General features: G+C 43.9%; 1 non-coding gene across 1 annotated transcript; it reads right to left on the bottom strand.

Annotated features, from left to right (window-relative positions):
* Positions 1-6260: 6260 nt before the first annotated feature.
* Positions 6261-6368, bottom strand: LOC148579951 (small nucleolar RNA R71). Its single transcript, XR_015899430.1, has one exon. It is a non-coding gene; the product is annotated as a small nucleolar RNA R71 (small nucleolar RNA).

Raw genomic sequence — 6368 nt, 5'->3', positions numbered from 1 at the left:
TCTAAGTTATTTTTGTAATCCTCTTTCTTGGACCTTGTTCAGGTCTCTTTCAGGGAATACTTATATAACTTTATGTTTTGGGCCGACTTCATCATGTCGGGCCCTTCTTAGTTATTTTTGTAATCCTCTTTCTTGGACCTTGTTTAGGTCTCTTTCAGGGATTATTTTTTATAACTTTTATGTCTTGGGCCGACTTCGTCATGTCGGGCCCTTCTAAGTTATTTTTGTAATCCTCTTTCTTGGACCTTGTTCAGGTCTCTTTCAGGGATTAATTTTTATAACTTTATGTTTTGGGCCGACTTCGTCATGTCATGCCCTTCTAAGTTATAGTAATCCTCTTTTATAGGGTTGGCCAGACCTCTTTCCAGGGTTTACTTATAACTTTGGTCGACTGGTCGAACTTCTTAATGTCGGCCAGTCTTTAAGTTATTATTTAGCAATCCATCTTATCAAGACCTCGTCAGGTCCTTTCTCTGGATCACTTTTGATAACTTCTTGCATTATTCTGTTTTCATCTTTGCCGATTTGTAGAAGTTGGGTTCAATCCTCGTTTGGTCGACCTTTAGTTGAATTTGGTTTTCATATATGTTGATCTTTATCGTGATCATGCAGTGAATTTGTTTTTCACTTTCTGCCGATCTGTTGCTTTATAGTCGGACGATGAAAGTTTCAGATTAATGCGTCTTGAAAACTTGTAGAACATCTAATATATTTTATTTAAAAGAAAATGCAAATATGTACATGCAGATTTTTTATCCTTTTAAGTCGGATAATTTGTGGATCTCGGCTTGGTGCCTCATTAAAAAACCTTCTCAGGAAAAAGAGTGTATCTTATGCTAAGATCCTTTACCATCCCTAGCTATAGTACCTTCTTAGGTTGCAGGCGTGCCATGACATAAGAAGCTCTCGTCTATCGAGTTCGGACAGTCTGTAGTAGCCTTTCCCAAGCACTTCTGACTCGGTAGGGTCCTTTCCAGTTTGCTGCCAGCTTTCCTTCTCCAGGTTGAGTTGTTCCGATATCGTTTTGGATTAGAATGAGGTCATTTTTGGCGAAACCTCATAGCACCATCTTTTGATTATATCTTGAAGCCATTCGACGCTTTAGTGATTCTTCCCTGATCCGAGATTTTTCTTAAATTTCTGGGAGTAGATCGAGTTCTTTCCTTTGAAGCTGGGAGTTGGCTTCTTCATTATAGTGGATCACTCTAGGCGATCCTTCTTCGATCTCTACTGGGATCATTGCCTCCATTCCGTATGCTAATCGGAAGGGTGATTCCTTTGTGGTGGAATGCGGTGTTGTTCGATATGCCCATAGGACTTGTGGGAGCTCTTCAGCCCAGGCTCCCTTTGCATCCTGTAATCTACGTTTTAGTCCCGCCAATATGACCTTGTTGGCGGCCTCGGTGATGAGCTCCTCTTGGGGGGCGATGTGAAAGTTGGCATGTTTTTGACAGTGTGGACATGTCTTTACGAACTCTGTGGCCTCTTTTTGTAGGGTTGGCCAGTAAAATCCTGCCCGGAGTACTTTTTTAGTAAGTGTTTGTGCTCCGAGATGATTGCCACAAATGCCACTGTGTATTTCTTCTAGAACTTCCTTTGTGTTGGAAGTCGGCACACATTTTAACAATGGTATTGAAATCCCTCTTTTTTATAGAGTATTATTTATGATAGTGTAGTGTTGTGCCTCCCGTTTTAACCTCTTTGCCTCCTTTTCACCTGTGGGGAGTGTTTCTGTTTTGAGGTATTTAATTATGGGGGTCATCCATCCTTGATCCTGACCTGTTATGGTTAGGATTTTTCTTCATCCGAGATTGACGGAGAATGCAGCATTTCTTGGATGAGGCTTCTATTGTTGTCCCCTAGTTTGGTGCTGGCTAGTTTTGAGAGTGCATCAGCTCGGGCATTCTGTTCTCGGGGTATGTGACGGACTTCATATTCTCCTATCTGTCCGAGTTGTTCCCTGGTTCTGTCCAAATATTTCTTCATGGTGGGATCTCTGGCTTGGTAGCTCCCTGCTATTTGTGAAGTGACTACTTGTGAATCATTGAAGATGATAAGCTTTTGAGCTCCAACCTTTCTAGCCAGCTTCAAACTAGCTAGTAGTGCCTCATATTCTGCTTAGTTGTTTGAGGCAGGGAACCCAAATTTGAGGGAGAGTTCGATTTGGGTTCCTTGATCTCTTTCGATTATCACGCCTGCGCCGCTTCTAGTTTTATTTGAGGAACCATCCACGTAAAGACTCTATTCTGTGGGGGGTTCCGGGGTGTCCGTAAATTCTGTGATGAAGTCGGCCAGGTATTGTGACTTAATGGCTGTCTGAGCTTCGTATTGAAGATCAAATTCGGACAACTCGACTGCCCATTGCAGAATCCTACCCGCTAGATCTGTTTTCTGCAAAATCCTTTTTTTAAGCTGGTTAGTCCGAACCCTAATGATGTGGGCTTAGAAGTATTGACAAAGTCGTCGAGATATTAGTATGAGGGCGTATGCAAATTTTTCTATTTTTTGGTAGTTTAGCTCGGATCCTTGTAATGCTTTACTGATGAAGTATACGGGTTGTTGCCCACTGTCGTCTTCTCGAACTAGTGCTGACACTACTTCCCGACTTCCTACTATGAGGTATAATGTGAGTGGTTCTCCTTCCTTTGGCCGAGTTAGGATAGGTGGTTATCCCAAGAATCTTTTGAAATCTTGGAAGGCTTGCTCGCACTCCTTTGTCCATTCGAACTTTTTTCCTTTCCTTAGAGTAGCGTAGAAGGGGAGAGATCTTATTGCCAATCGGCTAGAAATCTGGACAAGGCTGCCAGCCTTCCATTGAGTTGTTGTACTTCTTTGACAGAAGTCGGGCTCTTCATGTCGAGTATGGCCCGGCATTTATCCGGATTTGCCTCTATTCCTCTTTGCGTGAGCATAAAACCCAAGAATTTGCCAGCTTCTACTGCGAAGGTGCATTTTGCAGGATTGAGTCGCATGCCATGCTTTCTTATAGTGTCGAACACTTGAGTAGGTTTGGACAATAGCATCTCCTCACTTTGTGTCTTTATTAACATGTCGTCCACATAGACTTCCATGATTTTTCCAATTTGATCGGTAAAGATTTTGTTCATTAATATCTGATAAGTAGCTCCCGCGTTTTTGAGACCAAAAGGCATGACAATGTAGCAGTAGTTTACTTTTGGGGTTAAGAATGAAGTTTTTTTATGGTCGCGTAGATACATTAGGATTTGGTTGTATCCCGAGTATGCGTCCATAAACGAGAGGTATTTATATCCGGAGGAGGCATCTACCAGAGCGTCGATACTTGGGAGTGGATAAGGATCTTTTGGGCAGGCTTTGTTGAGATCGGTGTAATCGGTGCACATTCGCCATTTCCCATTTGATTTTTTCACCAAGACAACATTAGCTAGCCATAATGGATACTTAACTTCTCTTATGAATCCTGCCACTAGTAGAACTTGTACCTGCTCTTCAACAGCTCGGGATCATTTTGGCCCGAGCTTTCTTCGCCTTTGTTGTACTGGCCAAGATCCCGGGTAGACCGCTAACTTGTGGCACATTAATTTGGGATCTATACCCGGCATGTCTGCTGCTTTCCATGCAAAGAGGTCGACATTATCTCGTAAAAACTGTATGATTGATTCTTTTATGTCACTCTTTAGGTTCGTACTAATATTGGTTGTTTGGTCCGGGATATCTCCGATCTGGATTTTTTCTATTTCACCTTCGGATTGTGGACGGAGCTCTTCCTGCCTCTGAACTTCACCGAGTTCAATTGTGTGGAATTCTTCTCCTCTACCTCTGAGATTTAGACTTTCATTGTAACAGTGGCGTGCCATCTTCTGGTCTGCTTTTATTGTAGCTATCCCTTCTGTAGTTGGAAATTTCATGCACAGATGTGGAGTCGAGACTATTGCGCCGAGCTGATTCAATGTTGTCCGACCTATTAGGGCGTTGTAGGTAGAGCTTACGTCGACCACGATGTAGTCTGTTTTGAGCATTTTTTATTGGTTTCCCTTCCTGAAGGTTTTATGTAATAAGATGTATCCGAATGGTTGCACTGGGGTGTCTCCCAGTCCGAACAAACTGTTCGGATATGCTCTAAGTTCTTTTTCTTCTAGGCCGAGCTTATCGAAGGCAGTTTTGAACAAGATGTCGGCGGAGCTCCCTTGGTCTATCAGTGTGTGGTGGAGATTTGCATTTGCCAGTATAATGGTGATGACCATGGGATCGTCATGTCCTGAGATGACACTGGATGCGTCTTCTTTAGTGAAGGTAATGGCGGGGATGTCGAGTGCTTCCTCCTTCCCCTGGACATGATATACTTCTTTGAGATATCTTTTGCGAGATGATTTGGAGATTCCTCCTCCTGCAAACCCTCCATGTATCATATGGACATGCCTTTCTAGCGTACGAGGTGATCGCTCGGTTCGTCTGACATCCTTGTCCCTTCTTCATTTTCTTTGCTCGTCGTCCCGGGTGGCCAGATACCAATCTAATTTTCCTTCTCTTACTAATTTTTCTATGACATTTTTTAAGTCAAAACATTCGTTGGTGGAATGCCCACGGATTCGATGGTATTCACAATATTCGGTCCGATTTCCTCCTCCTGTTTTGCCTTTGAGTGGTCGAGCTGGGGGTATTTTTTCTGTGTGATGGACTTCTTTGTAGACATCCAGAAGGGACATCCGAAGCGGGGTGTAATTATGGTATTTTTAATTTTTTCCCCATGTCGATCTTCCTTCCTTTTAGATTCTTTATCCTTGACCCGGGGGGGATAGAGGAATCCGGATTTTGAGGTTTCTCCTAGTCGAGAATTTTCCTCCATGTTGATGTATTTCTCCGCTCGTTCTTGCACTTTGTTCAGAGATGTGGGGTATTTTTTTGATATAGATTTGCTAAAAGGTCCCTCTCATAGGCTATTGATGAGGCCCATGATGGCGGCCTCTGTTGGTAGGCTTTGTATCTCTAGGCATGTTTTGTTGAATCTTTCCATGTAGTTGCGAAGACTTTCCCGATCTCCTTGCTTGATTCCCAATAGACTGGGGGCGTATTTAGCCTTATCTTTTTGGATGGAGAATCTGGCCAAGAACATTTTGGCTAAGTCGTTGAAGCTCGAGATGGACCTAGGAGGTAGATTGTCGAACCATCTAATCGCTGTCTTTGTTAGAGTTGTTGGAAAGGCTTTGCAGTGAACTGCATCTGAGGCGTCGGTGAGGTACATTCTACTTCTGAAATTGCTGAGGTGATGGTTGGGATCTGTAGTGCCATCGTACAAAGTCATATCCGGGAGCTTAAAGTCCTTCAGGATTTTGGTCTTCATGATTTCCTTGGTGAATGGATCTTGATCCTTGCGGGAGCTATCCTTATGAGAGGATTGATTATCTTTGGCCTTGAGATCGGCTTCGATTTTTAGGAGTTTGTCCTCCAATTCCCAGCGTCGTCTTATTTCCCTTTGTAGGTTTTTCTCAGCTTCCCGTTGATGCTCCGCCCCTTTTTCGAGTTGCTTCAAGTGATCCTGGAGTGCCTCAATGGCTTCCATAGTTGGTGAATTGCCGTTTTTGTTAGGTTGAGGAGTATCTTTTGCTGTGGTGTCCGTGTTATTGTGCGGCGTTCTATCTTCCAGATCTGAGTTGTGATCGTTGTCATGGTCGTCCACCATGGTGACGGGATGACTTTCGAATCCCCGACAATGGCGCCAATGTTCCGGGGGTTACCTGAAACTGTAGGTCGATCTCAGACGAGATCTTCTGTGCTGGTCGGAGATGACGTGTCCGGCTGGTGGGTGGTGGCCGGAGCTATCGTGTCCGACTTGAGGGACTAGCTGCACTGCTCATCCTTCGTCACCGGAGGGTGGGGGTACCTGCAAGGGACTCCGATGCTTAAGTTAGCAAGGGTATTAGCAGGTTTTTTGTGTAGAATCAGAGTATGAGTTATACCTGGGTGCTCTAGTGTATTTATAATGGTATAGAGTGACTTTTTTAGATAAGATAAGTTAGTTATCTTATCTTTATCTTATCCTTTGGGTGAGGTCAGCTTATCTTCAAGGGAACCGCCATTATCCCTATAGGCTTGGGCCGTCTTATGGTCTGGGTCGTGTTCCTTGAGTTGGGCCCCTTTTGGGCTTTCCTATCGATTTGGCCGAGCTCTTTGAGAAGAGGTCGGATGATCTGACCTGAAGAGGTCGGTCGCTTTGTTGCTAATCATTCCGGGTCGGATAGCTCGACCCTGGGTATGAACACTTCCCAGCTGAAGTCACAGATAGACTGAGAAAAGAGATCTCATGCATTGTTCAAGGTGACTCAGAGACTCTCTATGAATACTGGGAGCGTTTTAAGGACCTTCTAGACGCATGCCCCCATCACATGATT

The sequence above is a fragment of the Arachis ipaensis genome, chromosome B10, assembly GCF_059453495.1.
Source record: "Arachis ipaensis isolate K30076 ecotype BB chromosome B10, ASM5945349v1, whole genome shotgun sequence".
In the NCBI taxonomy this organism is placed as follows: domain Eukaryota; kingdom Viridiplantae; phylum Streptophyta; class Magnoliopsida; order Fabales; family Fabaceae; genus Arachis; species Arachis ipaensis.
This window is presented reverse-complemented; position numbering and strand designations above follow the sequence as displayed.